Consider the following 13118-nt stretch of genomic DNA (forward strand, 5'->3'; position numbering starts at 1 on the left):
TCTGACGCTAAGGTCATTGTCTGGAGGGGAGGAGGGAAGGGCAAGCGACAGATGGCAGTGAGAGTCTAGCAAGAAGGAAAAAAGCCTGGGTGAGATGGTCTCCGGCAGACTGAAGGCTCCTAGGGAAGAGGGAGGACGAGGGAGGCCTCTGGGTCTGAGTCTGATTGGCATGGAGAGGCTGGAAATGTGAGTAGAGCTGAAGTCAGGCGCACAGACAGGTTTGGCAGGAACCAGGATGGTGGGAGTTCATCGTTTAGACACCGAACAATAGGGAAACACATAGAGAATCTTGGGTAATAGAACTATAGGTAATTTAGATATTTTTCTGTGTTTTAAAAAAATATTTTGTAACTTTAAAAATGAATTTTTATTATTTTATATGTGTGTGTGTATATATATATATATATATATATATATATATATTTTTTTTTTTTTTTAGGATTTTATTTATTTATTTGAAGAGAAGAGGGAGAGAGGCACGGTGATCCAGAGCACAAGAGCAGGGGGAGGGAGAAGCAGACTCTCCACTGGGCAGGGAGCCTGGTGTCCGGCTCTATCCTAGGACACCTAACTGACTGAGCTACCCAGGCACCCCTATATGTCTATTTTAATATGTAGCATATGTTTTCATATTTAGGTTTGATTTATAAATAGATAATACATTCCGATGAGTCTAAATGTAAGAGATTTAAAAGGGTTTTTCAGTGAAAATTCTCCCACCCCAATTTCCTAGACCCCAGTTCTAAGGAAAAAACTCCATGTCCCTCACTTCTTGTATATCCTCCCCAAGGTATTCTGTCTAGTGTAGGATGTGTTGTTCTAGCATTAAAAAATAATGCCGATTAAGATAAAAAGACTGAAAAACACATGCAACAAAAACATAGACAAATTAAAACTTAGGAAAATCAAAAATCTTTGTGCCTCAGAATCTACTATCAATAAAGTAAAAAGGCAACCCACAGACTGAGAGAAAATACTTAAAAATCATATATCTGATACGGGATTAATATCTAGAACATACAGACAACTCTTAAAACTCAACACCAAGAAACAAGCCACCCAATTCAAAAATAGGCTGAGGACATGAGTAGACGTTTCTCCAGAGAAGACATACAAATGGCCAAAAAGCCCGTGAGATGATTGATGCTCAACATGTCTCATCAGGGAGATGTCAATCCAAACTACAATGAGACACCTCCTCACATCGGTTAGGATGGCTGCTGTCCAAAACCCAGAAAAATGTCACCTATTTTCCTGTTGTACATATATTCCTTTATTGACAGTACATTCTTTTTAAAGATTTTATTTATTTATTTGACAGAGATAGCAGGAGAGGGACACGAACAGGGGGAGTAGGAGAGGGAGAAGCAGGCTTCCCATCGAGCAGGGAGCTGGCTGTGGGGCTCTTTCCAAGGACCCTGGGATCATGACCTGAGCCAAAGGTAGACGCTTAACCACTGAGCCACCCAGGTGCCCCCCCCCCCTTTTTTTTTTAATTATTAAGGAGAAAGACACCAGGAAATAACAAATATTAGGACAGTGTGGAGAAACTGAAACCCTTGCACATTGTTGGTGGGAAGGTCAGGTGGTACAGCCATTGTGGAAAACGGTATGGTGAGTCCTATAAATAAATAAATAAATAAATAAATAAATAGAAATAGAAATACCATGTGATCAAGCAACTCTACTGCTGAGTATATATCCCAAAGAATTCAAAACAGAAGAGAGATGGGTATAGCCATGTTTGTAGCAATATTACTCACGGTAGCTAAAATGGGGAAGTGCCCCCACGTGTCCACCAGTGAATGAATGGATAAGCAAAACGTGGTGTATACCTACAATGGGATAGAATTCAGCATTAATAAAGAAGGAAATTCCAACACCTGCTATAGCCTGGGTGAACCTTGAGGACATTATGCTCAGTGAGATAAGCCAGACACAGAAAGATAAATACTATATGATTCGAGGGGACCTAGAGGAGTCATCGTCCGACAGACAGAAGATGGAATGGTGGTTTTGCAGGGGTGGGGGTGAGGTGAGACGGGATGGGAGTTACAATCCAATGGGTGCACAGTTTCAGTTTTGCAAGATAAAAAGAGTTTTGGAGATGGATGGTGGAGTCAAAAACGGTGAATGTGGGATGCCAGGGTGGCTCAGTCGGTTAAGTGTCTGCCTTTGGCTTGGGGCATGATCCTGGGGTCCTGGGATCGAGCCCCGCAATGGGCTCCCTGCTTCTTGGGGAGCCTGCTTCTCCCTCTGCCTGCTGCTCCTCCTGCTCTCTCTCTCTCCCTCTCTCTCATTCTCTGACAAGGGAAATAAATAAAATCTTTAAAACAAAAACAATAAAACAAAAGTTAGGTGGTCAATTTTTTTTTCCAAAGATTTTATTTATTTATTTGAGAGAGAGAGAGAATGAGAGAGAGAGCATGAGAAAAGAGAGGTTGACGGGAGAAGCAGACTCCCTGTTGAGCAGGGAGCCTGATGTGGGACTCCATCCTGGGACTCCAGGATCATGACCTGAGCTGAAGGCAGTTGCTTAACCAACTGAGCCACCCAGGCACCCCTAGGTGGTCAATTTTATCTTATATGTGTTATATGACGATAAAAATACATTAAAAAAAATAGACCCAATGTCAGGATGTGGCTGGGGTTGCAGATACAGATTTGGAAGTCATTCCCATAGAGATAATATCTCAAAGTGGGGGAGAGTGGGGTAGAAGCCCAGGAGAGAGGGCACAGACCAAGAAGAGGGGAGAGGAGGAGGGCTGAGATTCCACAGACACAGGCCACTCTTGATGCCAAGGTTGTGAGTTTGAAACTTGTGTTGAGATTACATAAATAAATAATTTTTCGCAAGATTTTATTTATTTGTTTGACAGAGAGAAAGCAGAATAAGCAGGGGGAGCACCAACCCCATTTGCTGTCCTCACAGTTTTGTTTTTTCCAGAATGTCATCTTGGCAATGTCACATCTCCAATGTCAGTTGGAATGCCACAGAATGTAGCCTCTTCAGACTGGCTTCTTTCGATCAGTGATACGCATTTAAGTTTCCTCCATGTCTTTTCATGGTTAGATAGCTCATTTCTTTCTTTCTTTCTTTCTTTTTTTTTTTTTTCGGTCATTTCTTTTTTTTTTTTTTTTAATTTGACAGAGAGACAGAGATCACAAGCAGGCAGAGAGGCAGGCAGAGAGAGAGAGGGGAGGAAGCAGGCTCCCCGCGGAGCAGAGAGCCCGACTCGGGGCTCGATCCCAGGACCCTGGGATCATGACCTGAGCTGAAGGCAGAGGCTTTAACCCACTGAGCCACCCAGGCGCCCCTCGGTCATTTCTTTTTAGTGATGAGTGATCTATCCTTGTCTGGTGTACCATCATCTATCTGTTCACCCACATCTTGGTTATTTTCAGGTTTTGGCAATTTTGAGTAAGGCTGCTGTGTATATATGTATGCCGGGTTTTGTGTGGATGTAAGTTTTCAACTCCTTTAGGTAAATACCAAGGAGCCGAACCCCTGGATCATATGGTAAGAGTATGTTTAGTTTTGTAAGAAACTGCCAAACACTGTCTTCCAAAGTACCTTTGTGTTCCCGCCAGCAGTGAAAGAGAGTTCCTATCACCCCCAACTTTGCCAGCATTTCGTGTTTTGAGTATTCTGGATTTTGTCCATTCTAACAGGTGTGTAGTAATACCTCATTGTAATTTGCATTGCTCTGATGCCATCTGTGTTTCTTCTTTGATGAGGTGACTGTTAAGGTGTTTGGCTCCTTTTTTAATCTTGTCATTCTCTTATTGCTGAGCTTTAAGAGTTCCTTGTATATATTTTTTTAAGATTTTATTTATTTATTTAACAGAGGGAGATTATAAGCAGGCAAAGAGGCAGAGCAGAGAGAGAGGGGAAGCAGGCTCCCTGCTGAGCAGAGAGCCCAATGCGGGACTCAATCCCAGCACCCTGAGATCATGACCTGAGCCTAAGGCAGAGCCTTTAACCCACTGAGCCACCCAGGCGCCCCTCTTTGTATATTTTAGGTAACAGTCCATTATCTGCTATTTATGTATTTATTTATGATTTTATTTATTTATTTGCGAGAGAAAGGCAGAGATAGTGAGAAAGAGCACAGGAGGGGAGGAGAGGGAGAAGCAGGCTCCCCTCTGTGCAGAGAGCCCGATGCAGGACTTGATCCCAGGACCCTGAGATCATGACCTGAGCCAAAGGCAGACGCTTAACCAACGGAGCCACCCAGGCGCCCCTCTGATTTGTTTTTAGGTTGGGGAAATCCAAAATATGTTTTTAGGTGGGTGAGCTCCCGAGATGTTGAAGAGAAAAATAATTAGCAGGAATACAAAACCATAGATAGAGTATAATTCAAATCATACTACTTTCTTTATGTTATTGGTAACTTAATTTTGTGTAATTAAAAAACTCATAGAGGGGCGCCTGGGTGGTTCCGTTGGTTAAGCATCTGCCTCTTGATCTCAGCTCAGGTCTTGATCTCAGGGTTGTGAGTTCAAGCCCCATCTTAAGCGCCACACTGGGCATGGAGCTTACTTAAAAAAAAAATATATATATATATATATATAGATAGATAGATAGATAGATAGATAGATAAAACTTATAGGAAATTGCAACAATAGTAGAAAAGACTCTTGTGCTCTTTATCCATCTTTGCTAATGATTTATATTTTGCCCCAATTTTATTTTATTACTTTCCTATTTATTGAAGTATAATTTACAGTCAGCATAGCACACGTCATAAGTGCACAAATCAATAAATTTTACATGTGTAGACCCTAAGTAACTACCAACCAGACCAAGATATAGAACATTCCAGTACTCCAGAAGGCTCCCGTGGGCCTGTCCCATTCATAAACTCTCTTCAGAGGGAACCTCTATTCCGGCTTCTGTGGCTAGAGATTGATTTTGCCTGTTTTATTTATTTATTTATTTATTTTTAAAGTTTTTATTTTTTTATTTGACAGAGAGAGACACAGTGAGAGAGGGAACACAAGCAGGGAGAGAGGGAGAGGGAGAAGCAGGCTTCCCACTGAGCAGGGAGCCCGATGTGGGGCTTGATCCCAGGACCCTGGGATCATGACCTGAGCCAAACGAAGAGCTTAAGGACTAAGGCACCCAGGCACCCCGATTTTGCCTGTTTTAGAACTTCACATAAATAGACTCATGCAGTAGCTACTTTTTTTTTAAATCTAAACTCTTACTCAATAGTGTGTCTGTGAGATTCTGTCATTAAAAACAACAAAACAACTGAGTAATAGAGATATGTCATGTACCATAAAGTTTGTCCTTTTAAAGTATAAAATTTAAAAAAATGACAGGAGGGGAGGGAACCAAGCAGAGCCTGTGACTCCTGGTCTCAGGGTTGTGAGTTCAAGCTTCGCATTGGGTGTGGAGCCTATTTAAAAATAAATAAATACATAAGTAAATCAAATATACAATTCAGGGCACCTGGGTGGCTCAGTCGGTTAAGCATTCAACTCCTGGTTTTTGCTCAGGTCCTGATCTCAGGGTTCTGGGATCGAGCCCTGTGTTGGACTCTGTGCTCAGTGTGGAGTCTGCTGGAGATTATCTCCCTCTCCTCTGCTCGCTTGGACTCTCTCTCTTCCTGTGTCTAAAAAAAAAAAAAAAAAAAAAAAAGAAAAAAAGAAAAAAAACCCAACTCCTTAAAGAATACAATTCAGTAGGCTTTTAGCATAGTCATGGAGTGTGCCACTGTCACCACAATCTGATTTCAGAACATTTTCATTGCCTCAAAAAAAAAAACCAAAGAAACAAAACAAAACAAATACCCAAAGAAACCCAACCCTCCTAGCCATTAGCAGTGACTTCTCATTTCTTCCTCTCCCCAGCTTCTGGCAACCACTAACCTGTTTTCTGTCTCTATAGATTTGCCTATTCGGGACATTTCACATACATGAAATTAAACGATGTGTTCTTTTGTGATTGGCTGCTTTCACTCATCATTCTGTCTTTAAGGCTCAACCCTGTTGTGGCAAGTGTCAGGGCTTCCTTCCTTTTTCTAGCTAATATTCCATTGTACAAAGATGTACATTTTGTTCATTCATTTGTCAGTTCACAGACATTGACATCTTTGTATTTTTTTTTTTTTTAAGGATTTTATGTATCTCTTTGTCAGAGAGAGAGCACAAGCAGGGGGAGTACCAGGCAGAGGGACAAGCAGGCTCCCTGCTGAGCAGGGATCCCGATGAGGGACTTGATCCTGGAATCCCGGGATCATGACCGGAGCCGAAGTCAGGCACTTAACCGACTGAACCACCCAGGAGCCCCACATTTTCATATTTCTTTACATGTTAACTAATTTTTTCCCTTCTCTGTGTTAGTCCATTGCATGAACATACTCCATACATTTTTTTCACCGTTGGTATTCTTCTCTCCTCCTGGTTTTTGGCTATTTTAAGCTGCTATGAACATTTTTGTACCTACTTTTGTTTTGTACTCAGTTTTGTTAGGTATATGCTTAAGGGTGGCTTGCTGGATCATTGGATATACACGTATATTCAACTAACACTTTCGCAGAGTGGTTGTAGAAACTTACACTCATTCCCACAAGCCATTTATGAGAGTTCCAGTAGCTCCCATTCTTGCCAACATTTTGTATGTTACTTTTAATCCTGCTGGTTGGGGATAGTGCTATCTTGTTGTGGTTTTAACTGGCATTCTGTGATAACTCATGATGTTTAGCACCTTTTTGTTGCTTCCTGGGTAATTAGGTATCATCTTTTATAAGTGCCCATACAACTCTTTGCCCACTTAAAAAAAGTTGGGTTGTCTGTCTTCTCTTTCTTTCTTTCTTTTCCTTTCTTTCTTTCTTTCTTTCTTTCTTTCTTTCTTTCTTTCTTTCTTTCTTTCTTTCTTTCTTTTCTAAAGTAAACTCTACCCCCAGCTTGGGGCCTGAACTCACAACCCCAAGATCAAGAGTCACATGCTCTACCAACAGAGCCCACCAGGCACCTTGTCCGTCTTTTTTTTTTTTAATGTATTTTTATGACAGAGAAAGAGAGAGCACAAGTAGTGAGAGCAGCAGGCAGAGGCAGAGGGAGAAGCAGGCTCCCCCACAGAGCAGGGAGCCTGATGTGGCGCTCGATCCCAAGACCCTGGGATAATGACCCAAGCCAAAGGCAGTCACTTAACCAACTGAGACACCCAGGTGCCCTGATTTTTCCCTCTTTTAAATGTGTCTTTTTTTTTTTTTTAAAGATTTTATTTATTTATTTGATAGACAGAGATCACAAGTGGGCAGAGAGGCAGGCAGAGAGGGGGGGGAAGCAGGTTCCCTGCTGAGCAGAGAGCCCGATGCGGGGGCTCGATCCCATGACCTTGGGATCACGACCTGAGCCGAAGGCAGAGGCTTTAACCCACTGAGCCATACAGGAGACCCCCCCCCCTTTTTTTTAAATGTGTCTTTTGATGAACAGAAGTTGAACAGAAGTTCTTAATCTTTTTTTTTTTTTTTAAGATTTTATTTCTTCATTTGACACACAGAGAGAGACAGCAAGAGAGGGAATCCAAGCAGGGGGAATGGGAGAGGGAGAAGCAGGCTTTCCTCTGAGCAGGGCGCCCGATGCGGGGCTTGATCCCAGGACCCTGAGATCATGACCTGAGCTGAAGGCAGATACTTAACGACTGAGCCACCCAGGTGCCCCAGAAGTTCTTAATCTTAATTAAGTTCAATTTAACAGTCTTTTTTTTTTTTTTTAAAGATTATTTATTTATTTGACAGACAGAAATCACAAGTAGGCAGAGAGGCAGGCAGAGAGAGAGAGGAGGAAGCAGGCTCCTTGCCAAGCAGAGCCCGATGCGGGACTCGATCCCAGGACCCTGGGATCATGACCCGAGCCAAAGGCAGAGGCTCAACCCCCTGAGCCACCCAGGCGCCCCTAACAGTCTTTTCTTATAGTTTATACTTTTTGTGTCTTAAGAAATTTTTGCCTATTTCAAGGTCATGGAGAAATTCTCCTATGCTTTCTTCTAGAAGTTTTGTTGTTTGCTTTTTATATTTAGGACTCTGATCCATCCTGAACTATTTCCATAAATGGTGTGAGGGTGTGATTATACCCATTTTACAGATAAGGAAATAGATACTGAGTCTTGCCCAAGTATTCACTAAGGACTATTTTATGCCAGGCCTTGTGTTGGTTCCATGTCCACAGAGACAAATAAGGCACAGTCCCTCTGTGTCCTCAGGCAGCTCCCAACCTGGGCAGAGGAAACAGCTAGGAGATGGAGGATTAAAATCTAATGTGCAGTGAGAGAGATAAGGGAAAGGTGATGTGATTGTACAAAGGACAGGCACCTAACTGGCCTGCAGGGTCACGGAGGACATTTTCGAAGAGGTGACATCGGAGTGAGTAATTTTCTTCTAACTTTGATAAAATTATGCAAGTGATATTTGTGTTAGAAACACAGATAAGCAAAAGGAAAAAAACAGTAACAATCCTTCTACCAAGACATTAACCTTATTTACACTTTAATATAATCCTTTTGAAAGTTCATTTTCTGTTTCTGAGACATACACACATGTGCACACACACACACACCCCAGATAAACACACAAATACTGCACAAGAATAAATGAAATCTTGTTATAATAGCATTCTATAATTTGCTTTTCTTTACTTAGTATATTTGAAATCATAAATACAAATCTAAACAAAATTTTAGTGACTTTTTTGGTATTTATTTCTGAAACATACAGATGTATCAACATTTATGCAATCAATCTCTTATACAATTATTTCTAATATTTAGTGACTCTAAACAATGTTGAAAAGAGTACCTTTTTTTAAAAAAGATTATTTATTTATTTGACAGACAGAGATCACACGTAGGCAGGGCAGGCAGAGAGAGAGGAGAAAGCAGGCTCCCTGCTGAGCAGAGAGCCCTGATGTGGGCCCGATCCCAAGATCCCTGGGTCCCAGGACCCTGAGATCATGAACTGAGCCAAAGGCACAGGCGTAACCCACGGAACCACCCAGGTGCCCTGAAAAGAGTACCTTTTAAACCACTATCCTTGCACTTTCCCAATTATTTTTTTATGGTGAATTCTCAGAGAGAATTGATCAATTTATTTTCCTACCTGTATCTCTAAACCTGGCCAACACGGGACATTTTTATACTTTCATTAATTTTTAAAAATTTGTTAGGTGATGGGATCTGGTGATATTGTGTTTGCATTTCTTTGCATTTCTAATAACTTTTTTAAATTTTACATTTTTTATTTTTATTTTTTTTAAAGATTTTATATTTGTTTATTTGACAGAAAGAGATCAGAAGTAGGCAGAGAGGCAGGCAGAGAGAAAGGAGGAAACAGGCTCCCTGCTGAGCAGAGAGCCCAATGCAGGGCAGGGATCACCACCTGAGCCAAAGGCAGAGGGTTTAACCCACTGAGCCACCCAAGCGCCCCTCTAATAACTTTTTTTTTTTCATAATTATTGGCCATTTATGTTTCTTCTTTCTTACTTCTGTTCCTTTTTTAGGGCCATTTTTGTTTTGGAGTACTCAGGGTTTTTCTTAATCACTGAGAAGAGCTCTTTGTATATTGTTGGTAGTAATTCTTAGGGTTGCAAAATTCTTTTTTCCAGTGCTCTTTCGCTTTTCTATCATACATTTTTTCCTCAAGTTATAGTTTAGTCATAATAGTATGAACATTCCAAAAGGAAAGTGTCATAAGAAATTTGCCCTCCTAGATAGAAAATGTATTATAAAGCTACCATCATTAAAGTATTTTGGAAATAGCACAGGAACACACAGAAAGGTCAATGGATACAAACTCAGAAGCAGGTTCAAGCACATACAAGTTGGAAAGGCGATGAATAAAAAATAGATAACTGGCTATTGCGAAAATTGTATTAGATTTCTCCCTCTCTCAACAAACAGATTCCAGATGGATTAAAAGATAAGAACAAAAAATTAAAAAAAAATTTTTATTTTTGTATGGCGAAACAATTTTTTTAAATTAAAAATTTTTTTAATATGCTCTACATCCAACCTGCAGCTTGAACTCACAACTCCTAGATCAAGAGTCTCATGCTCTATCCACTGAGCCAGTCCCTAAAAAAAATTTTTTAATAAAAAAAGTTTTTATTCTCGTGTAGTAGGCAGTAACCAAAAAGAGTGGCTCTTTGCCTACCCAAAAAGAACACCCAAGAAAACATTGGTAACAAATATCTAAAGGGAAGTGTGCGAATTAATCACGTGCAGGTGAGAATGCTTGGAAGTGCACCCAGGAACCCCTGTGAGGACAGCTCTGAAGGCTGGAAGACTGCGCCGTGCCCACTCTAAAGAGAGGGTCAGGAAATGAACTCAGGGCGCCCACACCGGATCCGGGGCTGAGTCCATGCCCGCCCCCACAGGCCATCATAATTATGTAAAATAGCACTTTTTCCATATATGGTACTTAATATCTGTTCTTCTGGTAGGATGACATGGGACCGGGAAAACAGCTCGAGGGGCGGGGTGTCAGAGCCCCGGACCTTCCCAGCCGGCTCCCGCCCTGCCTCGCCCCGCCTCGCCTCGCCTCGCCCCGCTTGGGCAATACACCAAAATCCCGGCCTCAGCCTTCGGCGAGCCTCCTCCTTCTGATTGGACTCTCTCTGTGTCAATCCTCTCCCTGGAGCCTGGCTGTTCGTCGGGCCCCCTACGGGGGCGGGGCTCCCGCCTAGGAAGCGCGGGGGAAGGTGGAGCGGGTGGAGGTGGGGGCGGTTAGCGAGGATGAATACCCACCCCGCTGGACACAGAGGCTCCGCCCTCCCCCTTCCCACAGGCCCCAGGTGTCTGTCCATCAAGACCGGGGACGGGCTGGAGTGGGCGAGACGGTTCGAGGGGGCGGTGTCGTCCCTCCAGGCTCCGCCCTCGAGCCGGCGCCGGGCTGGAATAGGCGGGCAGCCGCAAGGGCGGGGCGGGAAGGCGGCGAGGAGCCGAGCTGGGTGCGGTGAGGCGCGCAGATCACCGCGGCTCCCGGGCAGGGCACGGAAGGCTGAGCGAGACTGACCTGCTGCAGCACCCGCCTCGCGTTCTCGCCCCACCCCGCCGTCGCCCGAGCGCTCGAGAAAGCCCTTTCGGGAGAAGCAGCGCCCGTTCCCCGGCGCAGATCCAGGTTCAGGTGAGCTAGCCGCACCGGCCGGTCCCGCCCCGGGCGGGGGCGGTGGCGACCGGACGCGCGGCGTCTGGGGCGAGCGGCCGGACGTGTGGTTTTCGGCCTCTGCGCGGCCGACGACCGGCGCGCGGGGCGAGGGGGTGCGCGCGAACGCCGCGGGCCCGGGCCGGGGCACCGCATCCTTCCGGGAGCGGCCGGAGGACCCCCTGCGCGACGCTCGGGGAGGGCGCCGCTGGAGGCAGGGCCTCGGGAGCAGGCCAAGGCTTTGGGGCCGGCGCTCCCCGGAAACCCTCCGCCCCTCCCCCTGCCTGCCCGGCGCACTCCCCCGGCGGGGCACCGGGAGCCTCGACCTCCCCTTGCGGCCGGGGCACGCGCCCCGCCCTCGCCTCGCGGAGAGCCCAAGTTGGGCAAACTTTTTAACCCCTTCCGGGGAGCCGCTGTCCCTAGGACCGGACCGAGCGAGCGTGAGATGGGGGGCTCGGGGGCAGCGGCTGCTTTGGAAGTTTCCAAGCTTTTTCGAAACGGAGGTAACGGGCAGGCAGGGACCGTTTGGCAGCTGTCAGGGCGTCCGCCTGAGTCAGAATCGGACTGTCCTGCTGCAGACATTGCACTCGGCTCAGTTTCCGCCCTCCGCTCCCGACTTCCTCATTCGCCCGGCTGCGATCCGCTGGGCGGAGGAGGGGGACGGGGAGGTGCGGTGGGTGCGTGGGGAACCGGGACCCAGCGGGTGCCAGGCGAGGCAGGAAGGACCCCCCCAACCCCCCCTCCCGCCCCCAGCCCCTCAGCCGTTGACTTTTGACTTCCGCTACCCGGCGGAGGAAGGCCCAGGAATGCCCGCAGCCATCTGAGCGGCCCGGGGCGCACCTGATTTCCACCGCACCTGGGGGCCACCCCACGCGGGCGGGGGCGGGGAGCTGGGCCCTTCTCCTTTAGGACTAGACCTGCGCTATTGCATCGTCCCTGTTTGGGCCAGATCGGGGTTGTTACCCTGCCTTCTCCGCTTTTCTGTGCCAGGGGAGGAGGGGGGTATCCTCACGCCATCCTGTCCTGGGGCCACGCCCGGGGCAGGACTGCACCCCCTTATCCCTGCAGGGAGCCCAGTCGTTTATAACAACGCTGTACACACCAGGACAGGGTTGCCGGCAGCCTTGAGGTGGGGGCGGGGTGAGGGACCGGCTGCGGTCTGTGGCCCCACCCAGCTGGTGTGGGGAGAAAGGTTCCTGGGAAGTCCCAGGTCCTGGCAGGTCCCGGAGACCAGCGGCCTCTCTGCGCTGGGCGGTCAGAGGCCCAACAACTCCTCGGTTCAGTGCATCCTTTTCTAGGTTTAAGAGGATTTCAAAGTAACTGTTGAGTAACTGTTGAAGGGGAAGAGAGCCTTTGCTCCTTCCTGCAACACTGTGGCCATTTCTGACACCGCAGAGACCTGCCTGATAACCTCACCTGGTGGTTTATTTCCCTTTTGGTGAGGAGGGAGGCTGCTTTAAGGCCTGTTTAGACAATCACTCGATTAATATTAGTCAATTTATATACAAGGCTGCGGGGTGCAGAGGGAGGGTACATAGATGTGTAATTGAACAAATATTTAACTGACTGCTCTGTGCCAGGGACTCTGGCAGGTGGTGGGGGGGTGGGAGGTTGAGTAAGACCTGGCCCCTGCCCTCCGGCACTTAGGGAATGCTGAGACAAATCTGCAGATGACTCTAATATGAGGCGAAGATGACATGGTCCTCAGAAAGGTACGGTGAGTCATGGGGACTGTGAGAGCAAGGAGCCAGCCCACTCTGCCCAGGTCCCAGAGGCCTCTGCCCTCCAGGAGTTCCCAGTCCCCCTCCCCCACCTCACCCCCACTTGCATAACTGAGCAAGCAAGAGATTGCTTTGTGTAACTTGAGAGTCACCGTGCCCCCCACTTGGCTGCGGGTGACCCCGAAGAGCTCCGCTTTTCACACTCAGCGAGCCCCTGAGCCCCGGCAGTGCCTGTGGGCAGATCCAG

General features: G+C 46.3%; 1 protein-coding gene across 2 annotated transcripts in view; it reads left to right on the forward strand.

The window, feature by feature from the left end:
• The first annotated feature begins 10914 nt into the window (after window positions 1-10914).
• Window positions 10915-13118, forward strand: part of LOC111157586 (myosin heavy chain 9) — an 89197-nt gene continuing 86993 nt past the window's right edge. Inside the window, exon 1 of one of the 2 annotated variants that reach the window (XM_022519125.1) lies at window positions 10915-11132. The gene's annotated coding sequence lies outside the window, so the exon portion shown is untranslated. The remainder of the gene's footprint in view (window positions 11133-13118) is intronic. The other variant, XM_022519126.1, reaches the window with a different exon arrangement.

The sequence above is a fragment of the Enhydra lutris genome, unplaced genomic scaffold, assembly GCF_002288905.1.
Source record: "Enhydra lutris kenyoni isolate GAN:26980312 unplaced genomic scaffold, ASM228890v2 scaffoldscaffold55, whole genome shotgun sequence".
In the NCBI taxonomy this organism is placed as follows: Eukaryota; Metazoa; Chordata; class Mammalia; order Carnivora; family Mustelidae; genus Enhydra; species Enhydra lutris.